This window comes from Cyprinus carpio, chromosome A4 (assembly GCF_018340385.1).
Source record: "Cyprinus carpio isolate SPL01 chromosome A4, ASM1834038v1, whole genome shotgun sequence".
Taxonomy (NCBI): domain Eukaryota; kingdom Metazoa; phylum Chordata; class Actinopteri; order Cypriniformes; family Cyprinidae; genus Cyprinus; species Cyprinus carpio.
Window position 1 is genome coordinate 19,443,451 of NC_056575.1, and position 24,983 is coordinate 19,468,433.

Below are 24,983 nucleotides of genomic sequence, written 5' to 3' on the forward strand. Positions count from 1 at the left end.
TTGGATAAAATGTGACAGAATATCAGACCACACAAAGTGGTGTAAATATGGACTTTTGGCATCACACCAAGGAGGAAAGCCAATTGAGGATTTTGTAGATCACTTCTTGGAATTGTGCCATCAGGTTTTTTTGGAATGAGTACACTGTGAAGAGGGAATTTTGAACAGCTTAAAATAATTGCTGCTGGGAAACAAATAGAGAGAGTAAAAGGATGGACTGTGCTTGCTACGGCGGCAACATATACTAACAATTGATCGATACACGAGAAGATTAAGCATGGCCCCTGCGAAAGGATGACACGCAAATCCCGTGAAGCGCTCCATCTTTTTTTTATCCAAGGATGGCGGCGCGTCCACACGCATGCGGCTTCTCTCTGTGTCCCGACAGAATGGTGTGTTTTTTTGTTTTTTGTCTTGTGAGTCGCAGTGTTTTTGTACGTCCGTCATCCCGCGTCTATCTGTCTTTAAGCGCGCATGCAGTCGTGAGTTTCTGCTGGATGGATGTCGGCAGAGCCACATTTTTATAGAGTTAAACTCCGCGCACGCGGAAACAGCTGGGGGCCCTCGGTACTACTCCGGAGGCCTACATCATCACCGACCCCCACTACTGCATCTCGCCCACAGCGGAGGGCGCCACAAGCGGCGTGAGATGGAAGCAGAAGAGGGGTAAGCGCGGGGTAATCTGGCTAACGTACGCTCTTTGGAACCCACACAAGCCATCTATCCCCACCATCGTACTGGCTAACGTACGCTCTTTGGACAATAAACCGGACTACATCCGATTACTACTTTCAACTCAGAGGACTGTAAGAGACTGTTGTGATGTTGGGGTTTGTATTCACGGAAAAGCATGGCTCAGCGACAGCGTTTACGGACTGCGCCATTCAGCTCGACCAGCTGACGTGCTATCGAGCAGACAGAGCTCGCGTACGCGGGAGGAAAAAACCCCAGTGATGCCGCGATGCTGTTGTGATCTGCATGACACGTGATGCCGAGATGCTGTTGTGATCTGCAAACACTGCTCACCCCTGGTGGAGTTTAATGATTATTAAGTGCCTGCCCGTTCTATCTGCCGAGGGAATATACTGCCATACTGCGTCTTTCGGTTTTACATTCCCCCGAAACAACAACAACAGCAACAGGAATGATGCACTAAATGAACTGTACCAGCACATCAGTTGACCAGCAGACGAACACACCCTCGCAGGCTTTTCTTTTCCTCATCAATAAGCTGGGGATTTCAACACATGCTTGACTTAAAGAGTGTGTTCTCCTAAAATACACCAACACATTAACTTTCCAACACGAGGTAATAACATTTTAGACTTTGTTTACAAACCACACAAGAGAGGAGCTTACAAAGGCCCTCCCCCTCCCCCACCCCCACCTCGGTGCCTCAGACCACATCACTGTCAATGCTAATGCCTGCATACAGAACCGCTCGTTAAAGTCGGATAAAACCGAGTTCAGTTAAAACGATTCACGTGTGGCCAGAAGGGTCGTCTGACGGCTCTTCAGACTGCTTTGATACAAACTGACTGGATGATATGTTTAAGCATGCTGCCACTTACAATAACTCCACTGACCTCCAGGAGAACTCGGAGACTGTCGAACTGCTCCCTGGGCCTACATCACCAAGTGTATTGAGCGATGTGTACCAGTCACAAAAACCATTACTGTCCGGGCCAACCAGAAAGCCGTGGATGACAGGGGCAAGTCTACAGACTCCTGGAGACGGTGGAACGCTGCCTTCAGAGCTGGTAGACGAGGGGGGGCCTGAGAAACAGGCCAGGCCAAACCAACCTATCCGGGCGGCATCAGAGAGGCTAAGAGAACAGTACTCCAGGAGGATTAGCCCATCGTTTCAGCGACAGCAGAGACACTCGGAGCCTGTGGCAGGGGATACAGACCATTACGGACGACAAGCCCCCACAGCGGACCTGTGCCAGCAACATCTCTCGGCTGAACGACTGAACACCTTTCTTTTGCTCGCTTTGAGGCACAAAAACAGCTCCACTGCACAGAAGACTCCACCTCCTCCCCAGGGACCAGGTGATGATGCTGACCCCGGGACAGCTTGAGGAGATTCCTTCAAGCAGGATCAATGCAACGCAAAAGCTCCGGGTCCTGACAGTCATTCCCTGGGCGTTGGTACTGAGAGACTGTGCAGCAGAACTCACTGATGTCTTTCACAGACATTTTCAACATCTCACTTAGTCAGGCTGTTGTTCCCAACATGCTTCAAAGCTACCACCATCATGCCAGTCCTGAAGACAGGCCATCCCCATCCTTGCTTCAGCATGACTACCGTTCCTGTTATGCACTTACTCCCATCCTCATGAAGTGCTTCGAAACGGCTAGTCATGCAACCAACATCAAGTCTGGGGTCTGCCCTCCCCCCTCGCCCTGGACCCATTCCAGTTTGCATATCGTGTCCAACCGGTCGACCGATGATGCCATCTCAACTACCCCTCCACTCAGCACTCACGCATCTAGAGAAAAAGACTCATACGTCAGAATGCTGTTCATAGACTTCAGTTCAGCATTCAACACAATCATCCCTCAACAGCTCATTCACAAACTGGTCCAGCTGGGGCTCAACACTTTCGCTGTGCAACTGGCTGTTGGACTTTCTCTGACTGGAAGACCTCAGGCAGTACGTGTCGTCAGCAACACATCCAGCACCATCACACCTGAACACTGGGGCCCCCCAAGGATGTGTGCTGAGCCCACCTCCTCTTCACTCTGCTGACCGGCGGACAAACACACACACCGTCACACAACTCCAACCTCGTTCATTAAGTTTGCGGATGACACGACTGTGGTGGGTCTCATTAGCAACAGAGAAATTGAGACAAACTACAGGAGCGAGGTGAGCCGCCTGGGCCGGGTGGTGCAGTGACAACAATCTCTCTCTGAACGTGGAGAAGACGAAGGAGATTGTTGTTGGACTTCAGGAGAGCGCACACTCAGCACAGTTCCTCTGACCATCAACGGTGGGGACTGTGGAGAGAGTGAGCAGCACCAAGTTCCTGGGTGTGCACATCACAGAGGACCTCTCCTGGCCGACAACAACACCTGCAGCACTTGGCCAAGAACTCAACAGCAGCGTCTCTACTTTTCCTCCGCAAACTGAGGAGAGCCAGGAGTCCCACCACCCCATCATGTACACCTTCTACAGACAAGGCACAATCGAGAGCATTCTGACCAGCTGCATCACTGTGTGGTATGGCGCCTGCAACGCGTCCTGCCGGAAGACTCTGCAACGCATAGTGAGAGCAGCTGAGAAGATCATTGGTGTCTCTCTCCCCTCCCTCCAGGACATTTATGGAACCCGTCTCACTCGAAAAGCCCTCAGCATTGCAGGTGATCCCACTCACCCATCACACAGCTTCTATCAGTCTGCTGCCTATCAGGGAGGAGACTGCGGAGTCTCCAGGCCAGGACCAGCAGACTGAAGGACAGCTTCATCCATCAGGCTGTCATGGAAGCTGAACTCGATCCTCCCGAAACTTGCCCCCCCACCCCCGTCCCTCTTCTGCCTCAGGCACCACTGAACTATGAAACCCCCCCCCCCCCCCCAGTCCAACCCCACATCCCCAGGTCCTTCCACCCCCCCTCCCTCTAACATACGAGAATGTCATGCACCAGTCACTTTGTGCAGCAGTGGTCTGCTCAACTACCTCCTTAGACTCATTCACCATGGAACTGACATCATTCTACCAACCTCATCAGTCAGTTTAATAAAATAAAACTGCTCTGAGCCCTTTTCACTTTGTCACTTTGTTAATCAGACTGAATTAAGCTATTTTTTTATGCACTAAAAAAATCGTTGTTATCTGCACTGTTTTGTTCACTGGTTTGCACTCTATCTGCCATGGTCCTTGCGCTGCTTTTATTTAACCTTATTTTTATTTATTTGTTTTCTAGGATGTTCTGTTACATCCCTTATTGTATAGTTTATTCTTATATTTTTATATTTGATCTAGATTTTTAGCGGCTCTACTGTTAGTGTTATCTGTATGCACCGGGGGTCTGAGAGTAACGCAATTTCGATTTCTCTGTATGTATGGTACTGTACATGTGGAAGAGTTTGACCAATAAAGGCAGACTTGACTGAACTTGAGCTTGTATAGACCAAGGGTACATTTGTCTGTTTTAAAGTGCATTTAGAGTGAAAATCTATCTCATTATCTGTCTTATCTTGATGTGTGTCTGTTACCACCTTAACCAGGGGCCTGGTTCTACCCTGCGTGTTTGTTTGGAGGTAATTCACAACTCTTACACTTTGATGGCTTGTTGTGAGGGGTATGTTCATTATTTGTTAAATACACAACAAACTATTGCATGTCTTGATCATCTAGAGTGAGGATGTTGTAACTTTAATAAACTAAAAGTTTGTGTGTTACAATGGGACTTAAATCCTGACTGATATTGTTAATAAAACAGTTTTCTCTGCAAAACTGAACCATTGTTGAAAGGACTATATTTAAGGACTATACCAGAGATGTGAAATTCAGTTCCTGGAGGGCCACAGCCCTGCAGAGTAGCTTTCAACTCTAATGGCACACACCTCAAATCAAGCTCTTCATTACTTGAAAAACAAGGTAGGTGTGTAGGAGCTTAACTCTGCAGGACTGTGACCCTCACCAAGCTGAGTTTGATGCTCCTTTTTAGACATACATGGCAGATTTGGGCCATTATTGATTTCTGTTCTACTGTTGAGCTTTTAAATGTGTGTGTAACTTTATTTATCCTTTCCACCCCAGACCTGAAAGTGAGAGATTGAAAGAAACTGAATGAAGATACAAGATTAAAAATCAGTATAAAAAAACATCTTGATTTCATTACCTGGACAAAAAATCATTTAGTTGCTCACAGACAAGCAAAAGACTTCCTCACAAAAAGAGCTCAGAAGTCTAGATCTAGGAAAGTCATTTCACCTGCACAACCCAGTGTGGAAAGAGTTTCAATCTTCAAGGACAAAAACTGAGATCCACATGAGGGATTCACACTGGAGAGAAATCCCTTACAATCTGCAAACAGCTGTGGAAAGAGTTTCAGTAGAACATGGAAACCTTAAAGTCCACATGAGGATTCACACCAAGGAGAAGCCTTTCACCTGCTCTCAATGTGGAAAGAGTTTTACACATAAAAGCAAAAACTCAAACAAGCTTTAACAGGCACATGAGAATTCACACCAGAGAGAGCAAACTGTGTGGAAATAGTTTCATGAAAAAGGAAGCCTTAGAAGGCACATGAGGATTCACACCGGGAGAGAAGCCTTACACATGCTCTCAGTGTGGAAAGAGTTTTTACTCAAGGAGGAAGCTTTAACAGGCAGCAAGAGAATTCACACTGGAAGAGAAACCGTCACCTGCCAACAGTGTGGAAAGCGTTTCATTCAAAAAAGATACCTACAAAAAAAACCAAATGACCAATTCACACAGAGCTGTGGGAACGGAGCGAGTCTCAAGGAAGGAGATCCAGAAGGGATAAATGGAGGAGTGATGAGCACCATGCAAGACGAGAGAGAGAGGACAGGCCAGGGTTCTCATTTCTTAAACGTTCCGTTACGCACAAAATAGGCACAGAAATTAACAAAAAAAAATCTTGGTGTAAATATGTACGCCACCTTACAGACATTCTAGACCATGAGTACCCACTTTTTCCTGGAGTGAGGAAAAGTAATGAACAGTAAGGAAATGATTTTAAAATCTGTTTTCATTTCAATATACACATTTACATGAAATATCCACTTCATTAATATAAAACCATGTTTGCGCAAAAAATATAGCTTTTGTGCATACGTACAATTTTTAGGATGAAATGTATGGAGAGTTATATAAATGAGACCCAAGGGCTTCAATGTTGTGATTTATTAGGTTTTCTATGCAGCAGTCGTTTCGTGATTATTTCGGCTGCTGCTTTACTTACATTTTATGGTTTTGTTTGTCTTATAATTAAAGTTGTGTGAATGTTTCACGGTTCCCGTGGCTCTCAGCCCTGCATATGCCACATGTACAGGTGCTTCTCAAGAAATTAGAATGAGAGGACAAAGTTATTTATTTCAATAATTCAACTCTAATTGTGAAACTCGTGTATTACATTAAATTCAAGCACACAGGACGAAGTAGTTTAAGTCTTTGGTTCTGTTAATTGTGATGATTTTGGCTCACATTTAACCAAAAAACCCCACCAATTCACTATCTCAAACAAATTAGAATTCTCATAAAACCAAAATAATATAAAAAAAAATTTAGTGAATGTTGGCCTTAGGAAAGTATGTTCATTTACTGACATGTACTCAATACTGGGTGTAGGGGCGCCTTTTGCTTAATTTACTGCCTCAATTTGGCGTGGCATGGAGTGATCCGTTTGTGGCATGTGAGGTGGTATGGAAGCCAGGTTCTTTGACAGTGGCCTTAAGTAATCTGCATTGTTTGGTCTAGTGTGTCTCATCTTCCTCTTGACAAAAGCCCTGATTCTTGAGTTTGCATAGAGTTGCTGGCCAGTCAAGCACACCAACACCATGGTCCTTTAACCAAACTTTTGGGTGCGTTTGGCAGTGTGAGCAGTGCCAAATCCTGCTGTAAAATGGAAATAAGATCTTCAAAAGTGGTCAGCAAAAAGGAAGCATGAAGGCTCCAAAATGTCTTGGTAAAAGGGTGGCAGTGTTTTCAAAAACACAATTAACCAACACAGATGACATTTGCACCCCAAATCATCACAGAATGGGAAACTTCAACAATGACTTCAAGCAGCTTGGGCTATGAGCTTCTACCACGCTTCCTCCAGACTCTAGGACCTGGTTATCATCCAACTGCAATACAAAACTTGCTATGGGCAAACAGTCCAGTTCTTCTCCTAAGCCCAGGTAAGATGCCTTTGACGTGGCTGCTGGTTCAGGAGTGGCTTAAAAAGAGGAAAAGGAATTATGACAACTGGAGCCAATTCCTTGACATTCTGTGTGTGGTGGTCGGGGATGCCTTGACCCCAGCCTCAGGTCCATTCCTTGTGAAGTTCTAGAAAATTTGGAATCCAGTTGCTTAACAAATATCATAAGGCTGCGGTTCTTTCGGTGGTGTGCATCTTTTTCTTCACACTTTTTCTCTTCCACTACAACTTGCGTTAACATGCATGGATACCGAACTTTTGAACAGCAGTTTCTTGGCAATGAATGTTTGTACTACCCTCTGTGACGGGTTTATCAATGATTGTCAGAGACTCATTTTGAAGGCTCAGCAAACCTTTGCAAGGTGTTTTGAGTGGATTAGTGATTGGAATGTCATCATATTCTAATTTGTTGAGATCTGAATTGATGGGTTTTTTGGTAAATGTATATTATACGAGTAATTTCAGTATGTGCACTAACATTTTGGAGACTGAATCAGACAATGGAAGACTTGATCAGGGAATTGGTTGAAAACAGCACAAAGACTCAAAACAACCAAAAAAGGCCAGAGTCTCACACACGCAGGACCTGAGTCTCACACACAGATCTGTAAGTTGACACCACATAAGCACTAGGTTAACTAGTACGCCTCAAGGCGAAGGAATAAACTTAATGTATGAACTCCTCCAGCAGCGTTATCAACTTTAGGCAGTTAACCCAAGATTCAAAGGGTCTGGAGAACACTGATGAATCCACGGGAAAAATCAGAGACAAAGTGGGATATTCCTCAATCAAGATAAAGAGCTAAAGCCAGACTCCCTTTTGATCTCTCTTGACTTAAATGACTGGAATCCTCTCTAAAACCCACAGAAACTGGTCTGTACTATAAAAATGCATCAGCTCCTTATCATTTGAATAATTCCATCATGTCTGACTGGTCACCGACATAATATGCTTTTATCACAGATTAAATGACACTAGGAATAACTATTTGAGTTGTTTACAGAGTGTGTGGTTCTGATATTGATTTGAATATCAAGTTATTTTTTGCTCATATTGAAATTAGTAATACTTGATAAAACTTTCCTATTCTCAGTACAGTACTCAAAGTAATAAATATATTTTTTACAAGGATTGGGGAAACTAAGAACACAAGTGGAGTGAAGAAGATAATGTTTTGTTTTAATGAGGGCCGGAGAAACATAGCTGCACCTCAAGCTAAACTTGGTCTAATGTCAGAAACCCTACTGTTAGCCTTGTCTCAATACATTCACGCTGCTGTGCCATCTCTATTTCTGTTTTTTTTCTTTCGTCAAGTGTCTTGTTTTCTATTAAGTTTGCTACCAAAAGCGGGTGTCTACTTTGTCTTGTGCCGCCCTGAAAACTAGGACCAGCAGGCAGGACCCATTGCATACTTCAGTTAACACCTGAAAATACGGAAAACTCAATGTGAGGGTAATAATGATTGATGGTTGTGCGTCTAAGATAGGCTGCTAGAGACTTGAGGATTTTATTTCCACTCGTTAAAACTCATTCTTTACTCTCTTTAGTCTTTCTGCTAATTGTGTGAACGTGTGTTTAGGTGTTAGATTACTGTACATCTGCTTAGAGTTTTCGTAGTCTTAACCCACTTTTGTATTTTAAAAGAAACGATCTGTGTTTTGTTCTTTCATGGTAATTTCTTAAAACTGCAGATCTGTTACTGTTATAATAAATAGTGTTTTCAATATTTTTGGATATTAATATCTTTCAAGTTACAGCCTGTATAATTGATGTTGGGCAATTCATTTGATCAGCTGTAAAACAGTGATTCTGTAAAAATTCCCTGTAAGTATAATGAATTCACTTTGAGTGAAATTTACTTGTTTTTACTTTACAGTGATTTTCCCATTTTACACCCCTCCCCCCACAAAAAACCTCAAATTACTAAGCAACCAATGAATGGAGTACCACTGAACGGGTATCAATAGAATCTTAGAATCTCAGCTGTTAAGATTTTAATAAAACTCTTAACTAGTGCTGATTAGTCCCCTAAACCACAGTGTACCGTGGGGGTTGGCACTGGGAAAAATGGGACTAATCATATTTTTTCAACCCACTACCTTGATAATAAAAAATGGATATCATTTGAAAGTTAGAGTCCTGACCTTTTACATATAGCAAATTTGATTAATCCAAAGTAGTGAGAGTTATTTGATGATAAATGAAAAAAAAAAATCTAGTTTTTTTTTGTACAGGTACTGTAATATGTCAGAAAATCAGTAGTCACTGTCATATGTCATTGGAACGTCGCACTGAGTAGAATAAAAACAATATTAATTGTTTGGGGATTTGACTAAACTGGAGCGAGTTTTTCTAAGAGAAAACCTTCGACCCATCCTTAAAAAAAATAATTATCTGGATGGGCTTTTATGTCCAGCTTTACTGCTTGCAACTTCCTAAAAATGCTCAAATCGTAACAAAATACATGTACATACAAAATAAAACACAATTCCAAAAAAGGTTGTGACACTGCTACAAATTGTGAGTAAAAAAGGAATGGAATCATTTATAATTCTCATAAACTTATATTTTATCACAAAAATGAAAAAGAGCATAACATATCAGTTGTTTGAAAGAGACATTTTAAATGCATGCCAAATATTGGCTCATTTGGATTTTATGAGAGCTACACATTCCAAAAGAGTTGGGACAGTGCAATAGAGGCTAGAAAAATGTTAGTCCATATAAGGAACAGCGGAGGACAATTTGTAACTTAATTAGGGCAATTTGGCCAAATGATGGGGTATAAAAGAGCTCTCAGAGGGCATGCTCTCAGAATCAGAGGGGCAGAGGATCACCAATTCCCCCACTGCTGCGGCCAAAAAAATACTGGAGCAATATCAGAAGGAGTTCTCAGAGAAAAATTGCAAAGACTTGAAGTTATCCTCATCTACAGTGATAATATCATCCAAGATTCAGAGAATCTGGAACAATCTCTGGTGTAACGGGCAAGCCGGAAAACCATAATCGGATGCCCGTGATCTTCGGGCCCTTAGACGGCACGCATCACATACAGGAATGCGACTGTAATGGATATCACAACTATGGGGACTCAGGATACCCTTGCACGCACACAGCAGCCCACATTCCCCAAATTGTAACGGGTTGTATACCGCGTCGACGAGCAGGGTGACCCAGCAGCTCGCCGCGCCGATTCGCTGTGCTGGGCACCCTAACACTCCGCAGTATCCGCGTGTCACAAACGAAAAGAGCGGGCCCAGCCACACAGCACAGGCTTCTAGTAGAGCCGTGAAGCAATCGAGAGTTACTGGCAGTGAGCCGGCACGCGTCGCCTGTGGATACTGAGGCGGCGCGCGGTTAAGCTTCGTCCGTCCGACTGGGCTACAAGGCTCAGCGCTGAGCGCTTCTGTGGTCAGACGAATCAAAATTTGGAGTGTAGCAAAGTGGAAAACTGTTCTGTGGTCAGACGAATCAAAATTTGAAGTTCTTTTGGAAAACTTGGGACGCCCATGTCATCCGGACTAAAGAGGACAAGGAAACCCAGTTGTTACAGTGCTCAGTTCAGAAGCCTGCATTCTGATAGTATGGGGTTGCATGAGTGCGTGTGGCTATGGCAGCTACACATTGGAAAGGCAATCAATGCTGAAAGGTATATCAAGTTCTAGACACAACATATGTGCCCCGTCCAGCCGTCTTCTTCTTTCAAGGGATCGACGCCTTGCAATGAACTTTTACAAACTGACAATTGCCCAGACCATCAGGGTACTGCATCCCTTACAACAATCAAGGCTGGGTAGGAAGATAATTGATTAAACAGTGTCGCGGGTACTGAAAATGCCAGCCATGCAGTCCGATCTTTCACCCACAGAAAACATTTGGCGACATTATAAAGAGGAAGATGCGACCAGCACAACGAAGACACTAAAGACAGTTGAGCAAATAGGCAAGCCTGTATTAGACAAGAATGGGACAACCCTGTCCTATCTAAACTTGAGCAACTTGCTCCTACAGTCCACCAGCCGTTTGCAGACTTTATAAAAAGAAGAGGGGGATGCACACAGTGGTTGAAAACATGGCCTTGTCCCAACTCTTTTGAGATGTGTTGCAATGCGATGGAAATTTACAAATCAACTTTTTTGTTCCCTTGTAAAAATGATACATTTTCGCCGTATTAAACATTGGGCCTGTCATAAGCACCGGCACATGCGACGCAAGGTGCAGCGCAAGTGTGTTGCTAGTTCAGTCCGCGCGTAACATTTTCCATCCAGCGCCACGTTTTTAATTCGCCAATGCATTTGTGCGCCATGGGCGTGCTGGTCTAAAAAGAGGTGTGTTCAGGCGTCCATTGCTATTTTACGGAGCTGAAAGTTAGACTGCAACACTATTACGACCAACTCAAAACTGGTTAAACCTCAAATGGGCGCAATACTTTCTTTTGGTAAAGATACACGTTGGTAGAAAATGCGCCTCTGGGCGGCGTCCCCAGGCAGCGTGCATATACAACAGGACTGCGCATCACACAAACATGCCAAATCTTAAAATCAAAAAGGATACAGTGTAAAAGAATATATTGTGTAGGCTACAAAATATGAAAATGTAAATGAGGATAGTCATGCTGTATTAGAATTAAGGTTCCCTATTTGCAGTCAGCCATATTACTCTACAATGATGAAGAAGCACGGCGCGCCAATACACACAACCTATCTATTAACAGACTCATCGGCACGGAGCTATCTGAAAGCCTGCCATCAACGCAGACGACGAAAGATGACTTGGCCACGGTAACAGTCATTGTAGCGAAACATCACGCGTTGAATCCTCACGTTTCATCAGGGTGTTTCTACACTCAGCTGATATCCCTAGAAACTGACACATCGCGCAGAGCTTTGGTGGTTGCCTGCTTGCCGATAGCATGACCTGCTTGGGTGCGCTGTAGCCCTTTCAGCGCACAGGAGCTAGCATCGGTTTCTTCGTTGAGAAACGTTCAGCTTTTCCGCCAACAACAAATAAGAAATTCCGCATGTTAATAGCGATCCGCCATGGCCGCGAGCACATCTTCGGCTCGTCAAAGGGATGGGAGCTGATCGCTATCTGATGGTGTTATTGAACGTTACGTCCATTATCGTTATCCTGACGAGGGGCAGAGTCGCACTCCGACATAGTAACACCACGCAGTGTTGTGTACGTTGGTCGGAACACCGTGGGAAAAACGACAAACGTTCAAGCCAAAGCTAACATCCCACCCGGCACAATCGTGGACAGTGGAGGCACAAAAAAAAAACCCAAATGGGGGCACATCCGCGATTTCAAACTTATCACTAAGGGCACGACGGAGGCACAGGAAACCGATTACAGAGTGAACTAAAATGGCAAGTGATTTGCCAAAAAAAAAGAAAAAACAACATTCCATTTGCTTTTTGCGATGAATTCAAGCTAGGTGGCAGGCATGTGCTGGATTCTGCCATAGCTAGACATACTCCTCTGGAAAGGCTAAAACAAACTCAGCTTCTAAAGGTAAAGCTTCATCTGTCTACGTAATAATGTTACAAATAAAATATATTGTAAAAGTGTTACATGGTATTTATATTTGCGTACAGTTTTTTTTTTTTTTTTAAATAGGCAACATTTATATTTCACATTATTTCAAAATTCACATTAATGAAGATATTCATTTCTCAGTTTATTCATGGGGAAAACGTGACGTGCATAGTTTAGTGGAAGATTGCGGCCATCTACTGGAAAACAAAATCTTTTGAAAGTGCTCAGTGAAACGTTTGTGCTGATGTAGGCTAATCACTCATTGTTATTGTGTTTAGACTGTAATGTGGCTTAGAGTTTTTTGTGTGTGTGTGTATATGTAACCATCAATATATAAGCCCATTAAAAAAAAAATAAATCATGAACACATTTACGGTTGCAAAGGGCTTGCAAGGGCACCATAGAAAATCTGCCTAGGCCTGGCCCTGCTATTAATGATAGATTTACAACGTGTTAGCCTTTTGACAGAAACGTAAAACAAAACAAATACTTAATACATCATCTTATTCTTTTTTTTAATTATCATCACCATCTCTTGAACACTTCTTTTTCGTTTTCTTCTTCTTATTATTTGTTAGGTGCCATTGCCAAGAGCTTGATGATGAGGTCAAAAAAAAGCTGCCAGACCAGCCATTTGGATTACTTTTGATGAGACAAACAGCATGCAGACAGAAAGAAAACTCGTCATATACTGGCAAGAGTGTATATGATGAGAACAGCTCTTGAGGTTGTGACAAATTTCTTGACATGCAGTTGCAATGTGGTACAGCAGAAAATATTTCTGAGAAGCTCGAAACCTCTTTGAGGTGAGTGTATTTAAACAATCAAGAGGGTGTGCTATATGCACTTAAGGTTCGTTTGAATTCAAGGGGATGAATGTTTAAAAACATTATTGTTGATTGGACAGAAATGGAGGAATTCCCATGGGATAAACCTGGTGGCTTCAACATCTGCAACTGCAGCGTGATGAAAGGAACGCACCATTCAGTCATCACCAAACTAAGAGCGAGTCACCTTATGTTCAGGATGTGGGTGCATATGCCACACCTTGCAAGGTGGCATTATGCAACCCACATCCTGAACATAAGGTGACTATGCTCTTAGTTTGGTGATGCTGTAATGGTGCTTTTCTTCATCACGCTGCAGTGGTAAGAGTTGAAGGCCACCCAGGTTACCCATGGGACTCCATTTCTGTATAATCAGGGACAAATAGTTTTTAACATTCATCCATTGAATTCAAACGAACCACTCAAGTGGCATATAGCACAACCTCTGGATTGGTTAACTACACCACCTCAAAGAGGTTCAGCTGATCAGAAAATCTGTGTTCTGCTGTACCCACATGTGCAACTGGACATGTCAATAATTTGGTCCACCAAACAGACTCGCAAGATGTTCTATCATACACTCTTGCCAGTCCTATAACTAGGTCTTTTTCTTAGTCTGCAGCTGTTTGTCTCATCACAAAAGTCAATCCAAATGGCTGGTTTCTTGGCAGGGATTTTTTTGGAACGGGCTCATCAGCAAGTCTCTGGGGGCAATGGCACCGAACAAATAATAGTCATGAAAGAAAAAAGAAAAAGAACGTGGTCAAAGATGGGGATGAGAGAGATAAAAAAAAAAAAAAGAATAAGATGAGGTATAGTAAAGGTGATGTGGGGGTGGGGTTAAGTTTGCTGCGCAAAAGGTGGCGATGCACACGGGGGAAAATCTAGCATTAATTAGAAAGGGCCACCGCTAGGCAAGATTTTTCTGATGGGTGCCGCCTTGACAGACCCAGTGCACACAGTAAGGTGGTGTACTCAGATTTATTTTTTTATTGGTTATGGTCTTAGATAGTGGATGTGGTTAAGTATTTATACACACACACACTACAAAAAAAACCTCGTGCAAGGCCACATTACAGTCGAAAACAGCTAAATCACAAAGTGGACATCCCGCGGCCTACCAACATCAAGTGCATCAAACGGATGTTTTGCCAGTGTGAGCACGGCTCAAAAGTTTTGTTTTTCCAGTCCGATGGGCCGCAATCTTCCACCAATCATAGTGTGGCAACGTTCAGTGTATTTCACAGATGGAATAAAACTGAGAAATGTAGATCTTCATTAATGTGACTTTGTGAAAATAATGTGAAATATAAAATGTTGCGATTAACAAAGAAAAAAAAAAAACTGTACAGCATATAAAGACCATGGTAAACTCTCGTGTTACAACTTACAATTGTTGTAGAGTTTGATAAACCATAAATGTGCGACGTGGAGACAGACAATGGATCTAATCTTTAAGAAGCGGAGTTGTTTTAGCCTTTCCGTAGGTGTAATTTTATGCTATGCCCAGAATCCAGGAACATGCGCTGCCACACTAGCATTGAATTCCTCGCAAAAACGCAAATGGGAATGTGTTTTTTTTTTTTGGCACATCAACGTCGTCCATTTTAGTGTCAGCTCTGTAATACTGTTTCTGCCTCCGTACTCGTCCCTTAGTGATAAAGTTTGAAATCGCGTGATTAGTGGTGGTCCGCCTCCTTTGGGCCTTTCCACGCCGATTGTGCCGTTGGGATTTATGGTGCTGACGTTTATGTACGTTTATTCCCACCGTCGTCCGATACTGACAATCAGTGCGACATACTTTTGCAAAAAAGCGTCGGTGGGATTGTCCGATGCTGCTTCGTGATAAGAAGAATGGGACGTAAACGTTCAATAACCAATCAGAGTGTCTAGCTCTCAGCCAGGGTGTCCTATTCAGGAGTGCGAGATGTTGCTCTCCGATGTGCCGCGCAATGGCGTATCCCGCTATTAACATTTTGCTGTGGTGTAGACATTTGTTGGCGGAAAAAAACGTCTGAACGTTTCTCTAGCGAAAGAAGAAAGAAACCGATCTGCTCGTAGCGCGAAAGTTAAAGGCGCAACAAGCAAGGTCATCTACGGGGGACAAGCAGGGAACCCACCAAAGCTCTGCGCGATGTGTCAGTTAATATGTATACTACTGACCGCCTATTAAGACACACACTGATTTTAAACTGGGAGTTCAACGATTTATGTTTCGCTAAACTTAACTGTTAAGTGGCCACATCAATCTTGCAGTCGTTTTGACGCGTTGGATGCAATGGCTTTCAGATAGCTCCGTGCGATGAGTCTGTTAATATATCCTGGGGTGTATGCTTGGCCAAATGTATCATTCATCATTGTCAAGTAGTAATTAGGCTGAATTGCCAATAGGTAACCTAATTCTAATACAAGCAATGACTTCCATCATTACATTTTTCATATTTATGTAGCGCTACACAATAATACTTCTTTTCACACTGTAATCCTTTTGATTTTTTCATATTGGCATGTTGTTTTTGATGCGCATTCCCTGGTGTAATAGAGCAACACGCACTGTGGACCCGCCCAGAAAGGCGCATTTTCTACCACGCGTCTCAGTTAACAAAAAAAATAGTGCGGGCATTGACGGTTAGGACGCAGGTTTGAAGTTGGGCTCTATATGGGGCAGTCTACTTTGCAGCGCCTTAAATAAGGCAATGCGATCTGAACACACCTCTTTTTTAAGACCAGCACGCCGCCAATGGGCGCACAAATGCATTTGCTAATTAAACAACGTGGCGCTGGATGGGAAAATGTGAACGGCGCCGTACTGAACTAGCAACACCTTGCGCTGCACCTTGCGTCCGCATTGTGCCCCGGTGTAATGAATAGGGCCCCAAATGTTTAAACTGAGAAAATGTATCATTTTTAAGGGGGAAAAAAAAGTTGATTTAAATTTCATGGCATCAACAAACACATCTCAAAAGAGTTGGGACAAGGCAATGTTTACCACTGTGTGGGCATCCCCTCTCAGTTTTTATAACAGTCTGCAAACGTCTGGGGACTGAGGAGACAGTTGCGGCAAGTTTAGGAATAGGAATGTTGTCCCATTCTTGTCTAATACAGGCTTCCTAGTTGCTCAACTGTCTTAGGTCTTCTTTGTCGCATCTTCCTCTTTATAATGCGCCAAATGTTTTCTGTGGGGTAAAGATCTGGACTGCAGGCTGGCCATTTCAGTACCCAGGATTTTTCTTCTACGCAGCCATGATGTTTGGAATTGATGCAGTATGTGGTCTGCATTGTCATGTTTGGGAAAATGCAAGGTCCTTCCTGAAAGAGAAGACGGGTCTGGATGGGAACATATGTTGTTCTAGAAACTTGGATATACCTTTCAGCTTGGATGGGTGCCTTTCCAGATGTGTAAGCTGCCCATCGCCACACTGCAATATGTCATGCAACCCCATACTATCAGAGATGCCAGGTTTCTGAACTGAGCACTGAGTGGAACAGGATACTTGGGTTGTCCTTGTCCATCTTTAGTTTCAGACGATGACATGGCGTCCCAGTTTTCCAAAAGAACTTCAAATTTGATTCGTCTGACCACAGAACAGTTTTCACTTTGCTACAGTCCATTTTAAATGAGCCTTGGTCCAAGAAAAACGCCTGTGCTTCTGGAATCATGTTTAGATATGTTCTTCTTTTTTGACCTATAGAGTTTTTTAGCCAGCAAACATGCGAATTGCACGGTGGGTTACTGTGTTTCACCGACAATGTTTTTCTGGAAGTATTCCTGAGCCCATATTGTGATATCCATTACCGTAGGTGCATTCCTGTATGTTGATGCAGTGCGTCTAAGGGCCCGAAGATCACGGGCATCCAGTATGGTTTTTTCCGGCCTTGACCCTTACACACAGAGATTGTTCCAGATTCTCTGAATCTTTGGATGATATTATGCATGTAGAGGATGATAACTTCAAAGTCTTTGCAATTTTTCTCTGAGAAAAACTCCTGTCTGATATTGCCCCAGTATTTTTTGCCGCAGCATTGGGGGGAATTGGTGACTCCCTGCCCATCTTGACTTCTGAGAGACACTGCCACGCTCTGAGAGGCTCTTTTTATACCCAATCATGTTGCCAATTGACCTAATAAGTTAGCAAATTGGTCCTCCAGTATGTTCCTTATATGTACATAATCATTTTTCAGCCTCTGATTGCTACCTGTCCCAACTTATTTTGGATGTGTAGCTTCTCATGAAATCCAAATGAGCCACTATTTGGCATGACATTTCAAAATGTCGCACTTTCACAACTGATATGTGATCTAATTTTATTGTGAATAAAATATAAGTTTATGAGATTTATAAATTAGTCCATTCCTTTTTTACTCACAATTTGTACAGTGTCACAACACAATTCAAATACAATTTGTATTTTGTATGTACATGTATTTTGTTACGATTTGAGCATGTTTTATGAAGTTGCAAGCAGTAACGTGACATAAAAGCCCATCCATATATTATTTTTTTTTTTATATGGGTCTGAGGTTTCTCTTAGAAAACTCGCTCAAGTTTAGTCAAATCCCCAAACAATTATATTTGTTTTATTCTACTCAGTGAGACCTTTCAAATGACATATGACATGACTATCTGATGTTTCTGACATATTACAGTACACTGTACAAAAAAAAACTAAGATTTTTTTTTTTCATTTATCATCAATAACTCAGAACTCACTTTGGGATTAATCAAATTTGCTATATGTAAAAGGTCAGACTCTAAGCTTTCAAATGATATCCATTTTTTATTGATCAAGGTAGTGGTTTGAAAAATATGATGTAGTCATTTTTTCCCAGCGGCCACCACGCCCACGGTACACGTGGGTTAGGGGTGACTAATCAGCACTAGGTTAAGCAGTTTATTAAAATCATTAAAAAGCTGAGATTCTAAGATTCTATTGATGATACCCGTTCAGTGGTACTCCAAATTCATTGGTTGCTTAGTAATTTTTATGTTTTTTGAGGGGGGAGTAAAGATTAAAAAATCAAAATCAAAGTAAAAAAAAAAAAAGTAAACACTCAAAGTGAATTCATTATACTTACAGGGAATTTTTACAGAATCACCCTGTTTTACAGCCTGATCATAATGAATCGCCCAAAATCAATTAAACAGGCTGTAACTATGACCAGATATTAATATCCAAAAAAACTATTGAAAACACCTATTTATTAAAACCAGTAACAGATCTGCCGTTTAAGAAATTACCATGAAAGAACAAAACACAAGTAAGTTTCTTTTAAAATACAGTTTAAGACTACTGAACAACTCTAATAGATGTAAAGTAAATCTAACACAAACACACACATTCACACAAGTAGCAGAAAGAAAGAAAGAGAGGAAAGAATGAGTTTTTAAGAGAGTGAGAATATAAAAATCCCAAGTCTCATAGCAGCATATCTTAGACCTGAAAAACCATCAATCATTAATTCCAACCCTCACATTGATTGTTTCCGTGATTTCAGGTGTTAACTGAAGGATGCAAGTGGATGATCCTGCAGCTGGTCAGAGTTTCAGGCGGGCAAAGACAAAGTAAGAGACACCGCTTTGTAGCAAAACTTAATTAGAAAACAAGACACTTGACAGAAAAGAAAAAAAAACAAGAAATAGAGATGGCAAGCAGCGTGAATGTAGTGAAGACAAGGCTAACAGGAGAGGTTTTCTGACCAATTAGAAACACAAGTTGTTAGCTTGAGGTGCAGAGCTATGTTTCTCCATGCCCCTCATAATAAAACCAAACATTATCTTCTCACTCACACATTGTTGTCTTAGTTTCCCCACTCTTGTAAAAAGTATAATTTATACTTGATTACTGTACTGCGAATATGAAGTTGTATCAAGTCATTAACTTAATAATCAGTATTAGCAAAAAATAACTTGATATTCACATCATACCAGAACCACACACTCACTGTAAACAACTCAATAGTTATTCATAGTGTCATTAATTTTGGATAAAAGCATATTATGTCGGTGACAGTCAGACATGAATGGAATTATTTAAATGAAGAATGATCTGATGCATTTTTATATGTAAAGACAGTCTTCTGTGGGTTTTAGAGAGGATTCCAGTCATTTAAGCAAGGAAGAGATCAAAATGGAGTCTGGCTTTTGCTCTTTATCTTGAGTGAGGGAAATCCCACTTTGTCTTCTGATTTTCCTTGTGAGATTCATAATGTGTGTCTCCAGACCCATTTATCTTGGGTTAACTGCCTAAAGTTGACAACGCTGGAGGAGTTCATACATTAGTTTATTCCGTCGTCCATGGAGGAGTAACTAGTTAACTAGGGCTTTGTGGTGTCAACTGACAGATCTGTGTGTGAGACTCAGGTCATTCAGTGTGAGACTCTGGGCCTTTTTGGTTGTTTTGATTCTTTGGGCTGTTTTCAACACAATTTCTGATCAAGTCCTTCAGTGTCTTGATTCACTCCAAAATGTTAAATCACATACTGACAATATATAATATACATTTACCAAAAACCCATCAATTCAAGATCTCAACAAATTAGAATATGATGACATTCCAATCAGCTAATCAACTCAAAACACCTGCAAAGGTTTCCTGAGCCTTCAAAATGGTCTCTGACAATCATTGAAACCCTTCACAGGAGGGTAAGTCACAAACATTCATTGCCAAAGAAACTGGCTGTTCACAGAGTGCTGTATCCATGCATGTTAACAGAAAGTTGAGTGGAAGGAAAAAGTGTGGAAGAAAAAGATGCACAACCAACCGAAAACGGAACCGCAGCCTTATGAGGATTGTTAAGGCAAACTGGATCAAGAATTTTAGAGAACTTCACAAGGAATGGACTGAGGCTGGGGTCAAGGCAATCAGAGAAGCCACCACACACAGAAGTGTCAAGGAATTTGGCTACAGTTGTCGTATTCCTCTTGTTAAGCCACTCCTGACCCACAGACAACGTCAGAGGCGTCTTACCTGGGCTTAGGAGAAGAACTGGACTGTTGCCCAGAGCAAGTTTTGTATTGCAGTTGGAAACCAAGGTCCTAGAGTCTGGAGGAAGGGTGGAGAAGCTCATAGCCCAAGCTGCTTGAAGTCCAGTGTTCAAGTTTTCCACAGTCTGTGATGATTTGGGGTTCAAAATCCATCTTTTGTTAATTTAATTTTTTTAAATAAAAACAACCCACCCTACTACCAAGAAATTTTGGAGCACTTGCAGCTTCCTTTTGCTGCTGACCAGCTTTTTGAAGATGCTGATGTCATTTTACAGGGCAGGAATTTGGCACCTGCTCACACTGCAAAAGCACCAAAAGTTGGTTAAAGGACCATGGTGTGGGTGTGCTTGACTGGCCAGCAAACTCTATGCAAACTCCAGAGAATCTATGGGCTTTTGTCAAAGAGGAGATGAGAAAACAAGAGACCAAACAATGCAGATAGCTGAAGCCACTGTCAAGAAACCGGGGCTTCCATACCACCTCAGCGTGCCACAAACTGATCACCTCCATGCCACGCCAATTGAGGCAGTAATTAAAGCAAAAGGAGCCCCTACCAAAGTATTGAGTACATGTACAGTAAATGAACATACTTTCCAAAACCAAAAAAACACAAAAAGTTTTTTTTTTTTATTATTGTTGGTTTTATTATGAAGAATTCTAATTTGTTGAGATAGTGAAATTGGTGGGTTTTTTGGTTAAAATGTGAGCAAAATCATCAAAATTAACAGAACCAAAGCCTTAAACTACTTCAGTCTGTGTGCATTGAATTATGTAATACACGAGTTTCACAATTAGAGTTGAATTATTGAAATAATATGGAACTTTTCCTCGTCATTCTAATTTATTGAGAAGCACCTGTACATGTGGCATTGCAGGCTGAGAGCCATGGGACCGGTGAACATTCACACAACTTTAATTATAAGACAAACAAACAACAAAATGTAAGTAAAGCAGCAGCCCATCACGAAACGACTGCTGCATAAAAAAACTAATAAAGCATAACATGGAGCCCATGGGTCTCATTTTATAACTCTCCATACATTTCATCCTAACATTGTACGTATGCACAAAAGCTAGATTTTGCATACACATGGTTTATATAGCTCATGAGAGTGGAATATTTCATGTAAATGTGTATATTGAAATGAAAACAGATTTTAAAATCATTTCTTACTTCATTACTTTTCTCACTCCAGGAAAAAGTGTGTACACATGGTCTAGAATGTCTCTAAGGTGCGTACATATTTACACCAAGTTTATTTATTTTTTATTTCTGTGCCTATTTTGTGCGTACGGAACGTTTAAAAATGAGACCCCTGGCCTGTCCTCTCTCGTCTTGCACTGTCATCACTCTTCCATTTATACTTCTGGATCTCCTTCCTTGAGACTCGCTCCGTTCCCACAGCTCTTGTGTGAATTGTCATATGGCTTTTAAGGTATCTTTTTTGAATGAAACGCTTTCCACAACTGTTGGCAGGTGAACGGTTTCTCTCCACGTGAATTCCTCTTGTGCCTGGTTAAAGCTTCCTCCTTGAGTAAAACTCTTTCCACACTGAGAGCATGTGTTCAATGATTTCGCCAGTGTGAATCCTCATGTGCTTTCTAAGGCTTCCTTTTTCAATGAAAACTATTTCCACACAGTTTGCATGTGAACGGCTTCTCTCCTGGTGAATTATCATGTGGGGCATTCAAAGTGCTTTTATGTGTAAAACTCTTTCACATTGAGAGCAGGTGAAAGGCCTTCTCCTCGGTGTGAATCCTCATGTGGACTTTAAGGTTTCCATGTTTCACTGAAACTCTTTCCACACTGTTTTTGCAGCTGTAAGCTCTTCTCTCAGTGTTGAATCCTCATGTGGCCTCTCAGTTTTCCTTGATGGTTGAACTTCTTTCCACACTGTTGGCAGGTGAAATGACATCTACGATCTAGACTTCTGAGCTCTTTTTTTGTAAGGAAGTCTTTGCTGTCTGTGAGCACTAAAATGATTTTTGTCCAGGTATAAAATCAAGAGATGTTGTTTATACTGATCTTTATCTTGTAGTTTCATTCAGTTCTTCACTCTTCACTTTCAGGTCTAGGGTGGAAAGAGATAAATAACGAAGTTAACACCACATTTAAAAGCAACAGTAGAACAGAAATCAATAAATGGCCAAATCTGCCATGTATGTCTAAAAAGGAGCGTCAAACTCAGCTTGTTGAAGGTCACAGTCCTGCAGAGTTAAGCTCCTACACACCTACCTTTGTTTTTCAAGTAATGAAGACCTTGATTGAAGTGTGTTCAATTAAGAGTTGAAGCTACTCTGCAGGGCTGTGGCCCTCCATGAACTGAATTTCACATCCCTGGTATAGTCCCCTAAATATAGTCCGTTTCAACAATGTTCAGTTTTGCAGAGAAAACTGTTTATTATAACAATATCAGTCAGGATTTAAGTCCCATTGTAACACACAAACAGTGTTTATTAAAGTTACAACATCTCACTTCTAGATGGATCTGACATGCAATAATTTGTTGTATTTAACAAATAATGAACAATACCCCTCACAACAAGCCATCAATGTGTTAGAGTTGTGAACTACCTCCAAACAAACATACACGGGTAGAACCAGGCCCCTGTTAAGGTGGATAACAGACACAACATCAAGATAAGACTGTTTTACGAAATCAAAGGAGTGTAGAGTTTCACTCGAAATGCAACTTTAAAACAGACAAATGTACCCTTGGTCTATACAGCCCATCCTTTATTCTCTATGTTATGTTTCCCAGCAGGCATGTATTTAAAGCTGTTCAAAAGTGCCTCTTCATAGTGTACTCATTCCAAAAAAACCTGATGGCACAATTCCAAGAAATGATCTACAAAATCCTCAATTGGCTTTCCTCCGTGGTGTGATGCCAAATAGTCCATATTTACACAATTTGTGTGGTCTGGTATTGTCACATTTTATCCAAGATGAAGAAAAAGAAAATCAAGTTTCCAATTGAAGGTAATATTTATTATAATTAACTCCAAAACTTAACAAACTTAAGCCAATTTGCAAACATAAACACAACCAATATTAGACAATGAGAGAGAGAGAAAGTGAGCAACTTAAATAACACAAGGGTGACGAACTAAATACAACCAGGTGCGCTAGTAAATGTATCCATGGTAACACTGACTGGTGGGGAAAACTAGAAACAGGAAAACTGGAAACTAACTGAACAAACTAAAAGTCCACGATGAAGAAACTAACTGAACTAAATCACAACAATACTATATGATGCACCTGAAATTAAAACTCAGAAAGATGTGTCAGCGGTAACAAAGCAAACAAAAATCACAATGTAAGTTTTAATACTTGTAGAATCCTATTTAGGATAGAATAAAATTCTAATTCAGCACCCAGGTATGTGATAGAAATAGAACAAGTATTGGTGATCTTACTGTGATCATGTGTCTTTCTGATTTGTGATACACAATTCAAACTGAAGACCGCGTGAAGGTCTCTCTCTTCAGTGTGAAGCCTCATCACTGTTAGCTCCGCCCCTTGGGGCGTGTGGGCTTCCGCCTAAAAGGTATGTTTTTAGCTGTTTGGCAAATGTGACCGTGAACTCATGCATATCAAATGATGTTATTTACTTATTGTAGTTGGAATCGGATCTTGTTCGCGACTTCGTGATGGTGTGTAGCTTTCATTACCCTCCACCTGGTTTATTCACCTGAATATGATTCAGTCAAGTCACTGGTAAAACTGGTAAGAAGTCATTCTGTGATCAACCATACAACGTGTCTTGCTGACCAATTGTCGGTCATGTATGATTCATTCATTTTCCACTTGAGCAAAATTTTTAGTCTTAAGTGTTTCTGATTATTGTAAACCTAATACACCTATTGGTTTGTACATTAATACCTTCTTTGTCCTGGTAACAAACCGGTGTGTCTAAAATCTGTTAAGTGGTTAGTTCCCCCTCATTTTAAAGGGGTGGCGTTAGTCCAGCATTAATACATCACCTATCAGGGTTTCCTGTATTCCTAGGGTGCTATAATAATCTCCTTCCGCTCTGCTACATTCAGGTTTTAATTCTTATGTGGACTTGAGGTTTTCCTTGTTGATCAAAACTATGTTCCACATTGTTGGCAGGTGAACAATGACATCTAAGTTTCCAGTATTTTTTAGGTCTTTTCGTGGTCAAATTCTGTTTGATTTTTGTCCAGTTACGAAATCGTGTTTCTTAAACTGCATCAAGGCCTCCAATATGTACTTTCAAACATTATCGAAGAATGAATTCATACATGATGTCATTTCAAAACATAATAAAGTCGTAAACGAATTTTGTTTTGAGGTTATTTCAGTTACACAATCGTCGTGAGCGTGTTACTGCGCACTCCCACTTCTTTGACGTCCCATTTTTTTTTGACGTGCCATCTCTCAATTCTTTGGAGGTCTGACCATAGAAACATGTCAAATAGAACCTGGTCAAATAGTGTTGAGCTGGGCACAAATATTATCTGCACCTGTACAATCGCTCGCAGAGAGACTTTAAAGATTGAGAGAAAGCATTTCATTCCTAGAAAGAAATTGTGCAATGAAACTTGGTGTCGAACAACCCAGAGATTATGCAAAAGGCGACACAGACAAACAGCCGAGACAAAGTTTTCCAAAGCCATGAAAAGAATGAAAGGAAAGAGTAAAGATATAAGGTAGCAAGTAAAACAAATACATCGTTTCAAATAAATGTTACACCATGACTGCTGCTGA

General features: G+C 41.5%; 1 non-coding gene across 1 annotated transcript; it reads left to right on the top strand.

Annotated features, from left to right (window-relative positions):
- Positions 1-222: 222 nt before the first annotated feature.
- LOC122141757 lies at positions 223-330 on the top strand. Its single transcript, XR_006158080.1, has one exon. It is a non-coding gene; the product is annotated as a U6 spliceosomal RNA (small nuclear RNA).
- Positions 331-24,983: the final 24,653 nt, after the last annotated feature.